We start from the raw sequence: 19,586 nt of genomic DNA, 5'->3' as shown, positions 1-19,586 counted from the left end.
GTCGCTGACGCTCTTCAGGTTGCCATTCTCGTATAGCACTGTGTGGTAGATGACCAGGAAGAAATGCAGTGAGTACTGGTACAGGAAGTGGATCTGGAGACCGACAAGAAGTAATACGATGTGAGACAGTCAACACAACAAGCTGTAATGGTTCGGTATAGTGCTTCGTTTTCTACTAAAAGCTTTTGCATATCAGAAGTCAGATCCGTATATGAGTTTCATTCACATTAAATCAGGTTTGGGATTGATTCATAATTGAATGCAAGAGACTTTCTGAACATAGAAAGAGCTTTATAAGAGACAGCAGTTTGTGTGTGAGTTAGGCTTGGGCGGTATAGCTTATACAAGGATATTTGGAAATAGCCACAGAATTGTTTTTCAATCAATTATAATATTTGTATCTACTTAAGTAAATATCTGCAGTCAACTTGTGCAATACATTAGGAGATAAAGCAGTTCGCGTTCTTCATTTCACCCATCACATTATGAAGCTTACCGTAGTTCCCTAGAACAGTTTAGCCAGTCATGTGTTTGCACAATGGGAGAAAGCAGGAGCAGTCCAGCTGTGTATTGACAGAGGTAGCGTTTTATATTGAAAGTTAAGTTGTTTTTCCTTCAATAAAGGGATCAGGGACATGCAACTATGGTTTTCCTTCACAGAAAATACACTGAGCAAAACTATAATGATATGTAAAGTGTTGGTCCCATCTTTCATGAGCTGAAATAAAAAGAACCTACACATTTTCCATACGCACAAAAAACGTATTTCTCTCAAATTTTGTGCACAAATCTGTTTATACCCCTGTTGGTGAGCATTTTTCAAGATAATCCATCCACCTAACAAGTGTGGCATATCAAGAAGCTGATTAAATAGTTGATCATTATACAGGTGCGCCTTGTGCTGGGGACAATAAAAGGGCCTCTCTAAAAATGTGCAGTTGTGTCACACAACACAATGACACAGATGTCTCAAGTTCGGGGGCGTGCAATTGGCATGCTGACTGCAGGAATGTCCACCAGAGCTGTTGCCATATAATTGAATGTTCGCTTCTCTACCATAAGCCGCCTCCAACGTAGTTTTAAAGAATTTAGCAGAACGTCCAATCGGCCTCACAACGTTGTGAAGAGAGTGCCCCGTGGTGGTGGGGTGATGGTATGGGCAGAAATAAGCTACGGACAACGAACACAATTGCATTTTATCGATGGCCATTTGAATGCACAGAGATACCGTGATGAGATCCATAGTCGTGCCATTCATCCACCGCCATCACCTCATGTTTCAACATGATAATGCACAGCCCCATGTTGCAAGTATCTGTACACAATTCCTAGAAGCTGAAAATGTCCCAGTTCTTCCATGGCCTGCATACTCACCAGACATGTCACCGATTGAGCATATTTGGGGTTGTTTTGGATCAACGTGCACGACAGCGTGTTCCAGTTCCCGCCAATATCCAGAAACTTTGTACAGCCATTGAAGAGGAATGGGACAACATTCCACAGGCCACAATCAACAGCTTGATCAACTCTATGCGCTGCATGAGGCAAATGGTGGTCACACCACATACTGACTGGTTTTCTGATCCAAGCCCCTACCTTAAGGTATCTGTGACCAAGAGAGGCATATCTATATTCACAGACATGTGAAATCTATAGATTAGGGCCTAATGAATTTATTTCAATTTACTGATTTCCTTTTATGAACTGTAACTCAGTAAAATCTTTTAAATTGTTGCATGTTGCGTTTATATGTTTGTTAAGCATACATTAGTGCAACACATTCGGCAGAAAATAGCTTAATTTTCATCAGATGACAACAGAAGTGCAGTGCTATTTGCTGGCAGCCACACAAGTAAATTCTTTTTTTTTTTTTAAATGATGCATGGCCATCATATTTCTAATGTTTATCATAAAAATAATGTAGCCAGTTACATTTTAGCAGAGAAAAGAAGGCTGGCTACACTGAGAAAAGTAGCTACATTCAGAGCGCTGTCTGCTGATAAAATGCCCGTTCATGATGAATGGAGAAGTGCAACTGAAGCACAAAATTAGTCTGATGCCAAGCAGAAATTACAATAAGCATTTTACAGCTGCATTTACAAAACACAGCAAGAGCTTTTGCCGTAAATATTTTCCTTTGTGAAAAATGTATTCAGCGTAAACGCGACCCCTAGTTTAACTTGCTAGTTATCCAAGTTTATTTTTTTATTTATTTAACCAGTTAGGCCAGTTGAGAACAAGTTCTCATTTACAACTGCGACCTGGCCAAGATAAAGCAAAGCAGTGCGACAAAAACAACAGAGTTACACAAACAAACGTACAGTCAATAACACAATAGAAAAATCTATGTACAGTGTGTGCAAATGTAGACGATTAGGGAGGTAAGGCAATAAATTGGCTATAGAGGCGAAATAATTTCAATTTAGTATTAACACGAGTGATAGATGTGCAAGTAGAGATACTGGGGTGCAACAGAGCAAGAAGATAAATAACAATATGGGGATGAGGTAGTTGGGGGTGCTATTTACAGATTGGCTGTGTACAGGTACAGTGATCGGTGAGCTGCTCTGACAGCTGATGCTTAAAGTTTGAGAGGGAGAAATAAGACTCCAACTTCAGTAATTTTTGCAATTCGTTCCAGTCATTGGCAGCAGAGAACTGGAAGGAAAGGCGGCCAAAGGAAGTGTTGGCTTTGGGGATGACCAGTGAATATACCTGCTGGAGCGCGTGCTACGGGTGGGTGTTGCTATGGTGACCAGTGAGCTGAGATAGGCGGGGCTTTACCTAGCAAAAGACTTATAGATGACCTGGAGCCAGTGGGTTTGGCGACGAATATGTAGCGAGGGCCAGGCAATGAGAGCACACAGGTCGCAGTGGTGGGTACTATATAGAGCTTTGGTGACAAAACAGATGGTACTGTGATAGACTACATCCAGTTTGCTGTAGAGTGTTGGAGGCTATTTTCTAAATGACATCGCCGAAGTCAAGGATCGGTAGGATAGTCAGTTTTTCAAGGGTATGTTTGGCAGCATGAGTGAAGGAGGCTTTGTTGCGAAATAGGAAGCCGATTCTAGATTTAATTTTGGATTGGAGATGCTTAATGTGAGTCTGGAAGGAGAGTTTACAGTCTAACCAGACACCTAGGTATTTGTAGTTATCCACATATTCTAAGTCAGAGCCGTCCAGAGTAGTGATGCTAGTCGGGCACTTCTGAATAAGCTACCTTCTTATTTATCATCACTCATCAATATTAGAATTATAATTCCTAAAACCAGGTCTCAAGCATGGATTACACTTGAGGCCCATGCGATTTCCACAGAGCTGGGTATGGCTGCCTTTTCCTGTTACACTCCTTGCCTATGGAATAGCCTGCACACTAAACTTAAACTTGAGACTCTTGTCCCCTTGCTCATTTTAAATAATTTATTGGAGCATTTTTATTTTTGTATTGCTTGTAACTGTTTTCAGGTAATGCAAGTTCTTGTGCTGTTAGTAGAATAACCTATGTGTAAATTAAATCTGTTGCTGTATTTTTTTGTGTTATGATGGTTTTGTTTGTCTTGTTTAGTTTTTTAATCATTGTAACTAAACTTATAAAAATAAAATAAAAAAGTTGGAGGCCACGGAAGGAGTATTGTATGGCATTGAAGCTGGTTTGGAGGTTTGTTAACAGTGTCCAAAGAAGGGCCAGATGTATACAGAATGGTGTCGTCTCCGTAGAGGTGGATCAGAGAATCACCAGCAGCAAGAGCGACATCATTGAGGTATACAGAGAAGAGTCGGCCCGAGAATTTAACCCTGTCGCACCCCCATAGAGACTGCCAGAGATACGGACAACAGGCCCTCCGATTTGACACACTGAACTCTGAGAAGTAGTTGGTGAACCAGGCAAGGCAGTCATTTGAGAAACCAAGGCTGTCGAGTCTGCCAATAAGAATGCGGTGACTGACTGAGTCGAAAGCTTTGGCCAGGTCGATGAAGACGGCTGCATAGTACTGTCTTTTATCGATGGCGGATATGATATCGTTTAGGACCTTGAGGGTGGCTGAGGTGCACCCATGACCAGCTCGGAAACCAGATTGCATAGCGGAGAAGGTACGGTGGGATTTGAAATGGTCGGTGATCTGTTTGTTAACTTGGCTTTCGAAGACTTTAGAAAGGCAGGGTAGGATAGATATAGGTCTGTAACAGTTTGGGTCTCGAGTGTCTCCCCCTTTGAAGAGGGGGATGACCAGCTTTCCAATCTGTGGGGATCTCAGATACAAGAGAGGTTGAACAGGCTAGTAATATGGGTTGCAACAATTGCGGCGGATCATCTGGACCCTCTCTTTCTAAAATTATCTAGCCCAGCTGATTATCTAGCCCAGCTGTAGGGATCCAGGTTTTGCAGCTCTTTCAGAACATCAGCTGTCTGGATTTGGGTGAAGGAGAAGCGGGGGGGCTTGGGCAGGTTGCTGCAGGGGGTGCAGAGCTGTTGGCCGGCGTAGGGGTAGCCAGGTGGAAAGCATGGCCAGCCGTAGAGCTTATTGAAATTCTAGATTCTCCTGGATTTATCGGTGCTGACAGTGTTTCCTAGCCTTAGTGCAGTGGGCAGCTGGGAGGAGGTGCTCTTATTCTCCATGGACTTTACAGTGTCCCAAAACTTTTTGGAATTAGTGCTACAGGATGCAAATTTCTGTTTCAAAAAGCTAGCATTAGCTTTCCTAACTGACTGAGTATATTGGTTCCTGACTTCCCTGAAAAGTTGCATATCGCGAGGGCTATTCGATGCTAATCCAGAACGCCACAGGATGTTTTTGTGCTGGTCAAGGGCAGTCAAGTCTGGGGTGAACCAAGGGCAATATCTGTTCTTAGTAGAGGTCGACCGATTATGATTTTTCAACGCCGATACCGATTACTTGGAGGACAAAAACCCCGATACCGATTAAATCGGCCGATTCTTTTTATTTACAGTGAGGGAAAAAAGTATTTGATCCCCTACTGATTTTGTATGTTTGCCCACTGACAAAGAAATGATCAGTCTATAATTTTAATGGTAGGTTTATTTGAACAGTGAGAGACAGAATAACAACAAAAAAATCGAGAAAAACATATGTCAAAAATGTTATGAAATGATTTGCATTTTAATGAGGGAAATAAGTATTTGACCCCTCTGCAAAACATGACTTAGTACTTGGTGGCAAAACCCTTGTTGGCAATCAGAGGTCAGACGTTTCTTGTAGTTGGCCACCAGGTTTGCACACATCTCAGGAGGGATTTTGTCCCACTCCCCTTTGCAGATCTTCTCCAAGTCATTTAGATTTCGAGGCTGACGTTTGGCAACTCGAACCTTCAGCTCCCTCCACAGATTTTCTATGGGATTAAGGTCTGGAGACTGGCTAGGCCAATCCAGGACCTTAATGTGCTTCTTCTTGAGCCACTCCTTTGTTGCCTTGGCCGTGTGTTTTGGGTCATTGTCATGCTGGAATACCAACCCATTTTCAATGCCCTGGCTGAGGGAAGGAGGTTCTCACCCAAGATTTGACGGTACATGGCCCCGTCCATCGTCCCTTTGATGCGGTGAAGTTGTCCTGTCCCCTTAGCAGAAAAACACCCCCAAAGCATAATGTTTCCACCTCCATGTTTGACGGTGGGGATGGTGTTCTTGGGGTCAGCATTCCTTCTTGGGGCAGCATTCCTCCTCCTCCAAACACGGCGAGTTGAGTTGATGCCAAAGAGCTCCATTTTGGTCTCATCTGACCACAACACTTTCACCCAGTTGTCCCCTGAATCATTCAGATGTTCATTGGCAAACTTCAGATGGGCATGTATATGTATTCTTGAGCAGGGGGACCTTGCGGGCGCTGCAGGATTTCAGTCCTTCACGGTGTAGTGTGTTACCAATTGTTTTCTTGGTGACTATGGTCCCAGCTGCCTTGAGATCATTGACAAGATCCTCCCGTGTAGTTCTGGGCTGATTCCTCACCGTTATCATGATCATTGCAACTCCACGAGGTGAGATCTTGCATGGAGCCCCAGGCCGAGGGAGATTGACAGTTCTTTTGTGTTTCTTCCATTTGCGAATAATCGCACCAACTGTTGTCACCTTCTCACCAAGCTGCTTGGCGATGGTCTTGTAGCCCATTCCAGCCTTGTGTAGGTCTACAATCTTGTCCCTGACATCCTTGGAGAGCTCTTTGGTCTTGGCCATGGTGGAGAGTTTGGAATCTGATTGATTGATTGCTTCTGTGGACAGGTGTCTTTTATACAGGTAACAAGCTGAGATTAGGAGCACTCCCTTTAAGAGTGTGCTCCTAATTTCAGCTCGTTACCTGTATAAAAAGACACCTGGGAGCCAGAAATCTTTCTGATTGAGAGGGGGTCAAATACTTATTTCCCTCATTAAAATGCAAATCAATTTATAACATTTTTGACGTGCTTTTTCTGGATTTTTTTGTTGTTATTCTGTCTCTCACTGTTCAAATAAACCTACCATTAAAATTATAGACTGACCATTTCTTTGTCAGTGGGCAAATGTACAAAATCAGCAGGGGATCAAATACTTTTTTCCCCTCACTGTATTTATTTGTAATAATGACAATTACAACAATACTGAATGAACACTTATTTTAACTTAATATAATACATCAATAAAATCAATTTAGCCTCAAATAAATAATGAAACATGTTCAATTTGGTTTAAATAATGCAAAAACAAAGTGTTGGAGAAGAAAGTAAAAGTGCAATATGTGCCATGTAAAAAAGCTAATGTTTAAGTTCCTTGCTCAGAACATGAGAACATATGAAAGCTGGTGGTCCCTTTTTACATGAGTCTACAATATTCCCAGGTAAGAAGTTTTAGGTTGTAGTTATTATAGGAATTATAGGACTATTTCTCTCTATACGATTTGTATTTCATATAACTTTGACTATAGGATGTTCTTATAGGCACTTTAGTATTGCCAGTGTAACAGTATAGCTTCCGTCCCTCTCCTCGCTCCTACCTGGGCTGGAACCAGGAACACATCGACAACAGCCACCCTCGAAGCAGCGTTACCCATGCAGAGCAAGGGGAAAAACTACTCCAAGTCTCAGAGCGAGTGAAGTTTGAAACGCTATTAGCGCGCAACCGGCTAACTAGCTAGCCATTTCACATCGGTTACACCAGCCTAATCTAAACAGTGCAATGCATTGCGAAGGGCTGCTGGCAAACGCATGAAAGTGCTGTTTGAATGAACGCTTACGAGCCTGCTGCTGCCTACCATCACTCAGTCAGACTGCTCTAGCAAATCATAGACTTAATTGTAACATAATAACACACAGAAATACGAGCCTTAGGTCATTAATATGGTCGAATCCGGAAACTATTATCTCGAAAACAAAACGTTTTTCCTGTCAGTGAAATACGGAACCGTTCCGTATTTTATCTAACGGGTGGCATCCATAAGTCTAAATATTGCTGTTACATTGCACAACCTTCAATGTTATGTCATAATTACGTAAAATTCTGGCAAATTAGTTCGCAACGAGCCAGGCGACGCAAACTGTTGCATATACCCTGACTCTGCATGCAATGAACGCAAAATGACACAATTTCACCTGGTTAATATTGCCTGCTAACCTGGATTTCTTTTAGCTAAATATGCAAGTTTAAAAATAAATACTTCTGTGTATTGATTTTAAGAAAGGCATTGATGTTTATGGTTTGGTACAGTCGTGCAACGATTGTGCTTTTTTCGCAAGTGCGCTTTTGTTAAATCATCCCCCGTTTGGCGAAGTTGGCTGTCTTTGTTAGGAAGAAATAGTCTTCACAGTTCGCAACGAGCCAGGCGGCCCAAACTGCTGCATATACCCTGACTCTGTTTGCAAGAGAAGTGACACATTTTCCCTAGTTAAAAGAAATTCATGTTTGCAGGCAATATTAACTAAATATGTAGGTTTAAAAATATATACTTGTGTATTGATTTTAAGAAAGGCATTGATGTGTATGGTTGGAGCAACGTGTACCTAAGCGATTATATGCAACGCAGAACAGGCTAGATAAACTAGTAATATCATCAACCATGTGTAGTTAACTAGTGATTATGATTGATTGATTGTTTTTTATAAGATAAGTTTAATGCTAGCTAGCAACTTACCTTGGCTTCTTACTGCATTCGCGTAACAGGCAGGCTCCTCGTGGAGTGCAATGTAAAGCAGGTGGTTAGAGCGTTGGACAAGTTAACCGCTCCCTGTGGCTCAGTTGGTAGAGCATGGTGTTTGCAACGCCAGGGTTGTGGGTTTGATTCCCACGGGGGGGCCAGTACGGAGGGAAAAAAAATAATTTATGAAATGAAATGTATGCATTCACTACTGTAAGTCGCTCTGGATAAGAACGTCTGCTAAATGACTAAAATGTAAATGTAATGTAAAATGTAAGGTTGCAAGATTGAATCCCCGAGCTGACACGGTAAAAATCTGTCGTTCTGCCCCTGAACAAGGCAGTTAACCCACCGTTCCTAGGCCGTCATTGAAAATAAGAATGCGTTCCTAACTGACTTGCCTAGTTAAAGGTATTATTTTTTTTTTTTAAATAAACAAATAAATAAATAAATATCGGCCAAAATCGGCATCCAAAAATACCGATTTCCGATTGTTACGAAAACTTGAAATTGGCCCTAATTAAATCGGCCATTCCGATTAATCGGTCAACCTCTAGTTCTTAGTTCTACATTTTTGGAATGGGGAATGCTTATTTAAGATGGTGAGGAAAGCACTTTGAAAGAGCAACCAGGCATCCTCTACTGTTGGGATGAGGTAAATATCCTTCCAGGATACCCGGGCCAGGTCGATTAGAAAGGCCTGCTCGCACTAGCGGGTCTGGGGGGGGGGCAGTGCCCCTGTGACAACAATTTTGGACCCCCTTGTGGCCCCCCTAAATGTGGAGTATGGCCCCCCCAGTTGAAATGGTCTAGAACCGCCACTGCCTGCTCGCTGAAGTGTTTACTCTAAGTTACTGAATTAAGGTGACGGCCTGTTGCCTTAGCGCAAGAGTTCAAACTTTTTTTGGCCAGATCATGTGTTTTATGGCGCTTGCAAGACAACTCAGAACTCAAAAAAGTACGAGGTCCAATCATGACATCAGTGATCTTCAGATCGGAAAGTCGGAGTTCTAGAAAGAGGCCCGAGTTCCCGACTTGGAATTCCGAGTTGGATGACAGCTCCCAGTAGGAGCTTGTTTTTTTCCCCCTCAAAGTTTCCAGTTTTCTTGAACGTACGTACTTAAGTCTGAGATTACCACATTCCCATTGGTTTTGAATGTGGCATAAATGCTCAGATGTAGACTGCAGGGTATTTATTCCCTTTGAGTCAGGAACAAAAACTCCTCCGTAATGACCCGTGAAAGCATTCGGTCACGTGACAGCTCGACCAGCTGATCAATTTCACTTTCTTAAATTCACGTAAATTCAACTGAGCCAGGATCACAGTCAAACGGATTTGGAAGTAAGTCCCAAAGTGCTCTTCCATGCATTGGAGTTTGGGACACTAACTTACAAACATGCATAGCTGAGGGAAGGAGGCATGGTTCGCTTTTGAAAGACTCTCCAATAAGATTTTTTTTCATCTGAATCCACTGATTCGGTCACATTTGTAGAATGTTTTTGTATTTCCCCTCTATGCTTGCATTCAGCCAAATATAGCTGTTATAGGCAAGGAGACGTTTTCTTTTCATTACACAGAAAGTTAACCAAGTCTGTCTGGTGTTGTTTGTTTTTACATCCATTGTAAAATGACAACAGTTCCTCTCTCAATGCAAAAAATCTTTCTAACACACCCCCTCGATAACCACCAAGCCTCGGTGTGAAATAGAACATTGTCATGCTCGGATACCTTATGTCCACAGTTTTGCAAACAGTGGATGTGGTTTGATGTAATTTACAAATCAAAGTTACCTGCTGCAGTATATCTCAGAGTTCTGTGCTCAGCTCTTTTGCCACCAGTTGCTCTCTGTGTATCATAAAATGTGTCCATATGGCAGAGGGAGACACATTCATAACTAGAGTGCAGAGGCCTGCCCGCCATCCCACCATAGATGTCATGGGATTGAATGGTGATTTGTCAATATAGCCACGCAGCATAATGAACATCCCGTGCCATTTCATGCTCGGGAATCGTGAGCCAGAATAATATGTCCTTGTGAAAAGCATGCCGATATGTACAGTATAGCGAACAAAAATCTATTTATGGGCATCTCGGCCCTTACATCTAACGTCCATTTGGAGAGCATAAGCTGGGGAGTTTGAGTTGTTCAGTCAGTTTTCCGCTTGACTGCTAGCAAAAGCATACATTCTTGGTTTAACAGTGTTATCTGGCAATATTTTTTTGTATAATGTTTTTTTTTTGCCCCTTCAGGATTTTGGAAATTCCCCCGCAACCCCATTTTCATATCAGGTAACCCCACATGAGGTCAGGACCCCTAGTTTTGGAACTGCTGCCCTAGAGACTCTAGACTCCACAAAGACACAATGTGTCCACATGCTGCTTCAGAGCCAGTACTGTTCTTCCTTCAGACAAGCATGCATCAAAACTTTGTTAATTTGCAATGCATCTCGTTCACGTTCGCTTGCAAATGTCCAAACTCATCAAAAATGACATTCGGTAGCTCCAACTTATACATGTATAACTTTATGAGTCAGATTGCCCATCTTTGCAATTAGTTTATTTCCATTTGCGCTCGTTAACAAATTTAGTTAGCAGCCTCCATGGAAACTCGCTATTACTAGTAATAATTTTGTTAGCATTCTGGTAACAGATACCCAAAGGTCTCATTCTTTGGCGCCCCCTTGTGTACTAAACCGGTAATACTGTAAATCCCGGGATGAGAGAAGGACGGTATGAAAATCTGGAAACCGCCCAACCCTAGTGAGTGTGTACGCATCTCTCTGCATACCTGGTTGAGGGCCTGCATGGTGAAGTAGATAGAGCTGCTGGCCGAAGAGAGAGACAGGTACTGCTGCGACACAGTCTCCACCTCGGCCATCACGATGTCCGTCTCCTCCACCTTCCTGGTCACCTCTGCTGCCTCCTTCATGTTCTCCAGGGTGGTGTCGTCGTCCAGGATACGACCCTTGACCTGGTTTAGGGCCTGCAGCAGGGACTTCTCCAGATGGCCCAGACGCACCTGGAACTCACCTTGTGGAGGGACGGAGTGGAGAAGTTCAGTGAAGGTTAGTGCTTTCAAGGACAAAATAGAACTAAGAGAAGAGGGTAAGATACTTTGTGTCCATTACACATCAGAAGTCAGATCCGTATATGAGTTTCATTCAAACGAAATCAGGTCCGGGATGGATTAATAATTTTATGCAAGCGACTGTCAGCACACAGAATGAGCCTTGCCTATAGGAGGACGTGTGTGTGCATGCACGCCTCACCCTGCAGTTTGAGGAGGTCGGAGCGCTTCTCGTCCACTTCAGGCCTCTCTGCCTTCAGCACCTTGTTGAGACACTAGCTTTGCAGACTGCTGCGAGTCACTGTGAAGTTGACAAAGGTCACACGAGAACACAGGTCTGGAGGGTGACGAGCACACGTCCTCCGGTCCTGCACACCTCTCTGTTGAGCACCGGGTTAAGGATGGGGTCGTAGCTCTCCACGTCCTGAAAGAGACCGTGAAATATTATCAGTTACATGTCAGCAAAATGGTTTCCCCAATTGGATAACCCGATCTACCATAATCTTGGAAACCAGAACCAAATGTTGCGTACGCTAGCTACCTAGCTACTGGACCTAACATTTACATTAAATATAATAACATTCGTTACCAGTCAGAGATTGTATTTACTGCAACAGCAGTTGCGCACTAGTTCACAATTTATTCAGATTAAAAGCATGCATTATATACTAGTTGGATAGGTATACATGGTATGGAACATGCTGGATAGACCAAGAGGAGACTGTTCTGACCTGCACAAGTAGAGGGTTTCCAAATCGCAGGGCGCTCTCCAGGTTCTTCCTGAAGGCGTCGTCCAGGAAGCTGGTTCTGATGATCTTGCAGTCCTTGTACTCGTTCATGATGAACTCTGTGGCCTGGCCGGACGGGTCGATGATCAGGGGATACCTGGGAAAGGCAAAGTTTTTTTTATTTTTATTAGGATCTCAATCAGCCCAAAGGGCCTGTTTTCCAGGACTTTGAACACTTTGAACTGGGATTTTATATTATTTATTTCACTTTTATTTAACCAGGTAGGCTAGTTGAGAACAAGTTCTCATTTACAACTGCGATCTGGCCAAGATAAAGCAAAGCGACAAAAACAACAGAGTTACAAACAAACGTACAGTCAATAACACAATAGAAAAATCTATGTACAGTGTGTGCAAATGTAGAAGATTAGGGAGGTAAGGCAATAAATAGGCCATAGAAGCGAAATAATTACAATTTAGCATTAACACTGGAGTGATAGATGTGCAGATGATGATGCGCAAGTAGAGATACTGGGGTGCAAAAGAGCAAGAAGATAAATAACAATGGGGATGAGGTAGTTGAGTGTGCCATTTACAGATTGGCTGTGTACAGGTAGAGTGATCGGTATGCTGCGCTGACAGCTGATGCTTAAAGTTAGAGAGGGAGATAAGTCTCCAGCTTCAGTGATTTTTGCAATTAGATAGGCATTCATTATACAAACATTTCCAAAATTAAAGAGGGGCTGAACCTCCTGATTTGGCCTTGTATTGCGGAGGGTTTAAAGTGGGTGTCTCGTGTGTTCGCACGTGGCAAGCATTTTCACATTCACTCAGTCAAAACAGTACACAGTGACAGTCACTCACCCTTCTAGATACAGTGCATTCAGGAAGTTCAGACACCTTGACTTTCTCTACATTTTGTTATGTTACAGCCTTACTCTAAAATGGATTCAATTGTTTTTCTCCCTCAATCTACACACAATACCCCATAAAGACAAAGCAAAAACAGGTTTAGAAATTTTTGCAAATGTATAAAAAAAAAATCAAAAACTGAAATATGCATTTACATAAGTATTCAGACCCTTTACTCAGTACTTTGTTGAAGAACCTTTGCCAGCGATTACAGCCTCGAGTCTTCTTGGGTATGACGCTACAAGCTTGGCACACCTGTATTTGGGGAATTTCTTCCATTCTTCTCTGCACATCCTCAAGCTCTGTCAGGTTGGATGGGGAGTGTTGCTGCACAGCTATTTTCAAGTTTCTCCAGAGATGTTCGATCGGGTTCAAGTCCAGCCTCTGGTTGGGCCACTCAAGGACATTCAGAGACTTGTCCCGAAGCCACTTCTGCGTTGTCTTGGCTGTGTGCTTAGGGTCATTGTCCTGTTGGAAGGTGAACCTTTGCCCCCAGTCTGAGGTCCTGAGTGCTCTGGAGCAGGTTTTCATCAAGGATCTCTACTTTGCGCCGTTCATCTTTCCCTCAATCGTGACTAGTCTCCCAGTCCCTGCCACTGAAAAACATCCCCACAGCATGATGCTGCCACCACTCGTTACCGTAGGGATGGTGCCAGGTTTCCTCTAGATGTGACTCTTGGTATTCAGGCCCAAGAGTTTAATCTTGGTTTCATGAGACCAGAGAATCTTGTTTCTCATGGTCTGAGGGTCCTTTAGGTGCCTTTCAGCAAACTCCAAGCGGGACGTCATGTGCCTTTTACTGAGAAGTGGCTTCCGTCTGGCCACTCTACCATAAAGGCCTGATTGGTGGAGTGCTGCAGAGATGATTGTGCTGGAAGGTTATCCCATCTCCACAGAGGAACTCTTGAGCTCTGTCAGAATGACCATCGGGTTCTAGGTCACCTCCCTGACCAAGGCCCTTCTCCCCCGATTGGTTAGTTTAGCAGGGCGGCGAGTACTAGAAAGAGTCTTGGTGGTTCCAAACTTCTTCCATTTAAGAATGATGGAGGCCATTGTGTTCTTGGGGATTTTCAATGCTGCAGAAATGTTTTGGTACCCTTCCCCAGATCTGTGCCTCGACACAATCCTGTCTCGGAGCTCTACAGCCAATTCCTTCGACCTCATGGCTTGGTTTTTGCAATGTCAACTGTGGGACCTTATATAGACAGGTGTGTGCCTTTTCAAATCATGTCCAATCAATTGAATTTACCACAGGTGGACTCCAATCAAATTGTAGAAACATATCAAGGATGATCAATGGAAACAGGATGCACATGAGCTCAATTTCGCGTCTCATGGCAAAGGGTCTGAATACTTGTGTAAATAAGGTTTCCGTTTTTTTATACATTTCAAAAAATATTTTTTCACTTTGTCATTATGGGGTATTGTATGTATTGTATTGTATTGTATGTATGCATGTTAATTTAATCAATTTTAGAATAAGACTAACTTAACAAAATGTGGAAAAGTCAAGGGGTCTGAATTATTTTTGAATGCACTGTAACTTGAAACATTCTAACCAGGTCTTGAAGTCACAGAGGCTAGCTAGTGCTAATACTGTGCTAGCCAACTTGTTTCACAAATTAGCTTCAGCCGGCTGGTGTGTGACTGTTGGCAAAATTGGATAATTTGATAGCCTATCTCTGGGACCGCCAATAAATGACAATGTAAATGGGACAATATTTTCATGTTGCACATCCTTTAGTTGTCTCATTAAATGCTTTCAATATTTGAATATGCATTTCTACAATTTATAGTTGGTTTGAAGTTTTTAAGTCAGTCATTGAAAATGGGAAATATTGTCCCATGTACATTGTGTAATTTACTTATGGTCCCTAACTAGCCCCACAGGGATATCGAATGTCAAACCGAATTGACCATGTGTCACAAGGTGTGGCTCAAGGAAGCAGGAGAGGTAGAGTCAAGCGCAGGAGACAGATGATTCCGTGAATACTTCTTTAATATATCCACACAAAAAAAATAAAAGGTCGGGCAGGGCGTGTAAATAAAACGCACCACCTACTCAAAACATAACACAGGGACACAGCCCAATATAAACTCAGCGTAAAACGCGGGCAGAGGAAAAACACAGACCCTCACTTCCAAACAAGAGCCCTGACAAAAACAATCCCGCACAAAACACAAACCTACAAAAAAAAAAAAAAAATGCATGAAATGAAATGTATGAAATGTATGTATTCACTACTGTAAGTCGCTCTGGATAAGAGCATCTGCTAAATGACTAAAATGTAAATGTACCTAGCTAGCCTAGCTTCGCACACTTTTGGCATTCTCTCAACCAGCTTCATGAGGTAGTCACCTGGAATGCATTTCAACTAACAGGTGTGCCTTGTTAAAAGTTAATTTGTGGAAGTTCTTTCCTTCTTAATGCGTTTGAGCCAATCAGTTGTGTTGTGACAAGGTAGGGGTGGTATACAGAAGATAGCTCTATTTGGTAAAAGACCAAGTCCATATTATGGCAAGAACAGCTCAAATAAGCAAAGACGAACGACAATCCATCATTACTTCAAGACATGAAGGTCAGTCAAAATGGAACATTTCAAGAACTTTTAAAGTTTATTCAGGTGCAGTCGCAAAAACCATCAAGCGCTATGATGAAACTGGCTCTCGTGAGGACCGCCACAGGAAAGGAAGACCCAGAGTTACCTCTGCTGCAGAGGAGAAGTTCATTTGAGTTACCAGCCTCAGAAATTGCAGCCCAAATAAATGCTTCACAGACTTCAAGTAACAGACACATCTCAACATCAACGGTTCATTGGAGACTGCGTGAATCAGGCCTTCATGGTCGAATTGTTGCAAAGAAACCACTACTAAAGGACGCCAATAATAATAATAATAATAATAATAATAATAAGAGACTTTCTTGGGCCAAGAAACACGCGCAATGGACATTAGACCGGTGGAAATTTGTCTTTTGGTCTGGAGTCAAAATTTGAGAATTTTGGTTCCAACCGCTGTGTCTTTGTGAGACGCGGTGTGGGTGAACAGATGATCTCCGCATGTGTATTTCCCACCATAAAGCTCAGGAGGAGGTGTTATGGTGTGGGGGCGCTTTGCTGGTGACATTGTCTGTGATTTATTTACAGCTCCAGGCTGTGGAAGGGCTATTTGAATAAGGAGAGTGATGGAGTGCTGCATCAGATGACCTGGCCTCCACAATCCCCCGACCTCAACCAAATTGAGATGGTCTGGGATGATTTGAGCCGCAGAGTGAAGGAAAAGCAGCCAACAAGTGCTCAGCATATGTGGGTACTCCTTCAAGACTGTTGGAAAAGCATTCCAGGTGAAGCTGGTTGAGAGAATGCCAAGAGTGTGCAAAGCTGTCATTAAGGCAAAGGGTGGCTATTTGAAGAAACTCAAATATAAAATATATTTTGATTCGCGGAGCACTTTTTTGGTTACTACATGATTCCATATGTGTTATTTCATAGTTTTGATGTCTTCACTATTATTCTACAATTTACAAAATAGTAAAATTAAAGAAAAACCCTTGAATGAGTAGGTGTTCTAAAACTTTGACCGGTAGTGTAGCTGTGTGAGCAAACAATTCTCAGAACTTCTCCCCAGTACCTGGATGTTGGCCTGCTGCAGGTGATGCGACCAGGTAGTGAAAAGGTTCTGTCTCATCTGCTGCTCGAAGTAGCCAGCGTAGGCGATGAAGGCTGCGGACAGCAGGCAGTCTCCGGCGATGGTTGCCATCTGGTTCTTGAACATCTCACTGGACTTCGGCAGAGGCTCTTGAGCAGGGCTGTGCTGCGGTTCACCTGTGGTCAAAGAAGACAGTCAAGGTCGGGTTAAAAAATTATAGATTGGATTGATAGTGCTTTTCCACCTGGTCTTCAATTGCTTTACATTGAAATGGAGCTCTAAACTGAAAAGACTCATCCCCTAGGGCTACATACTATTGTCAAGGCTAGGGCATTGACTTTCAGAATTTTCATAGTTGAGATCCTAGCCTTTTTCATAGAAAAAGCTTTATTTGCTCTAGAAAGGAATTTCCTAAATCTCTTGCCTATTCCTAAGGTTATGGAGATAGTGAAGTGGTTTAGTTGAGTTAATTAAGGTTTTTCCCTTATGGTCAGATTGATTTTCCTACCTTCGCCTCGACAGCAGCCAGATCGGCCTTAATGGCCTCAGAGATGAGCACAGCATACTCCTCCTTGTAGCGGGCGATGCTGGACTCCAGGTCACGGATCATCTGCTCCACCTCCTCCGCCTTGGACTTATTGTCCATGGCGTCGTCCTCCAACTTCTGCAGCTCATTCCTCAGTGGCTCCACGCGCTTCAACATGTCAGCACAGTTCAGCTAGAAGAATAATTGAATAATTGCAGGCTATAAGTTTTGATGGATCGAGACACGTGGTAAGTACGGATTTACTCCTGGCACTCACTAGACATTGGGTGAATCTCAAGTCTTTCTTCTCTCCACATCTCCTTCTCAAAATGCATCAAAGGAGAAGATCCAAGGTTCCTCCTCTAGGATCTTCTCCTCAAATGAGTTTTGAGAAGAAAATACTTTTTAGATTCACCCTTAAACATTACCAGTATAAGGTCAGTGGGCAGTGGTTTACTTACCTGAGCGATGGCCCATTTGACCATGGGGTCACAGGCCAGGGAGGCCCTGTTGACCATCTCGTAGTTGAAGTTGGGGTTGGACATGTAGTTTTTCTTCAACTTCTCACGGATTGACTCACTGCATTACGATAGCGTCACCGGATTAGGACAGAGCAGCACAGGCAAATGTATGAAATCGCAAATTAAATGAAATGGTGAGCAGGGTATTCGGAAATGATCAACATGAAATAATGTAGGAAAGGGATAGCTTGCAAGGAAGCAAAAATAAATAAATCTATAATTTAAAAAGGGAAAGGGTGTTGGTTGTTAGAGTTTAAAAGGGAAATTTCACAAAAATATGACTGGGTTTGTTTTGATCGTGTCCGAAGCACTTCTAGGTCAGTGAGGTGTGTTTCACACATAATTGGCCACAAAGGTGGCAGGTCTGGGTATTGTGCACCGAACAATATACCCGTTTACAACAACCGGTGTATTTATGGGGTGTGGAAGAGATCTGAAATTTAAAGTAGTCCTACTTTGTGACATTTAGCGATGCCTCTATGTTATACCAATTGCACTATATGTTTGTAGATATGGTTGTCCTGGTCCGATAGAGCCCTTGGATGTCTTTCAATGGTGTTCCCATCTTTGGAGATATTACTAGATATAGGTGACATTTTTTCCAGCCTCTGAAAGACTACAGCTGTGTGGGGCGGGGATTCCTGCTCTGGTCTCGCTGTGCATTGTGCATTTCCTATGAATGACAGACCTTGTGGTACACTATGAGCAAACTAATATGCAGTCTTAACTTCCTGATTCTACTAGTGAAATGAAAATGTGCTCGTTCTAGCTTGTGGGAATGGGATTTTTTATGTTTATGACAAAACGTAATGTTAATATAGTTATGACAATGCATTAATATAGTTATGACAAGTGGCAGAGCTAAGGTGAAATTTCCATTTAAGTGGAAAATGTATTTTGTATAATTTTTTTTAATGAATCATGGATTCTGATTTCAGACTAATTGTATGGCTACCGACTAAAGACAGAAAACATATCTATCCATCTGCTGGACATGCTAACTTGCTTCAATGAGCATAATCATGCCAAGACTGAACTATCAGTAAATAAGTACATTACTCAGATTTTGATTCGTATTCCTCAAGACAACTAATTGTCAATTAATGATAATGCAGTAAATCATAACTGCGTGGGGAAGATTTTCTGATTTAGAAATCAGATGTGTACTATCAAAAGATTATGGAGACAGTATATTACGGCAATGTAAATGTATATGCGCAGTACCTCATTTCCTCTGAGACAAAGTTGACTATGCTGGTGATGAAATTGTCCCTGACAATAACTTGTCTGATCATTTCCAGTCAGTAGTCTCTAAGGACAGCTTTTATACGTCAGGAGGGTTGGTCATGGAATGCACTTCAACAAGATGGTGACGCTTAATAGAGCTGACGGCTGGGGAGGGAGGGAAAAAGAGAGGGGGAACCACTCTTGAGGAACCATGTAGGACAGAAGGGGAAGGGGGGGTGGGGTTGACAGCAGTCGGTTTGGAAGAGGCCAGGGAGCGGAACAGCTTCTTCAGATTGTCGGGCAGGTTGGAGCAGCCTGCATAGCTGGGGATCATGGTGATGAAGATGGCCATGTCGGGGCTCACCTTCACCTGCTTGTTGAGCAGCTCGCAGGAGATGGCAGCGTCTTAGGAAGGGGGAAAACAGTGACTTTGTTTAACTTACGTTCAATGCTATATGAAGACGTGTTTGGTTTGTAATGAACAATGTGATAGTCAGCAGTCATTCGACATTGGTCAGATGTCTTTTATAACATATAGGGCCTCCCGGACCAAGACTAAGCATTTTCATGGACTAAAAGGCACTTTAAATGTCCATTCGAAGAAGCTTTCAATGAGAGGCTGTGGAGATGCATACTGCGGTCTCGGTTGGGGTTGCTGTGCTCCCATAGGGCCACCTGGATGAACTGGACCTGCTGGGAGACGGCCGACAGCATCCTTTCCTCCAGTCGATTGAACTCGAAGCAGCCCCAGGCGCCTACCTGGCACAAGCCCACAAAAATACGACCCATCGCCTGCAGACAACAGATAAATAGGTCTCTTAAGAGAGGTTTTTCGC

General features: G+C 42.8%; 1 non-coding gene and 1 pseudogene across 1 annotated transcript; both read right to left on the bottom strand.

The window, feature by feature from the left end:
- LOC106610585 (cytoplasmic dynein 1 heavy chain 1-like) overlaps positions 1–19,586 on the bottom strand; it is a 56,345-nt pseudogene that overhangs the window by 13,901 nt on the left and 22,858 nt on the right.
- On the bottom strand, positions 190–261 carry LOC123724172 (small nucleolar RNA SNORD50). The gene has a single exon (XR_006756852.1). It is a non-coding gene; the product is annotated as a small nucleolar RNA SNORD50 (small nucleolar RNA).

This window comes from Salmo salar, chromosome ssa09 (genome assembly GCF_905237065.1).
Source record: "Salmo salar chromosome ssa09, Ssal_v3.1, whole genome shotgun sequence".
Lineage (NCBI taxonomy): Eukaryota > Metazoa > Chordata > Actinopteri > Salmoniformes > Salmonidae > Salmo > Salmo salar.
This window is presented reverse-complemented; position numbering and strand designations above follow the sequence as displayed.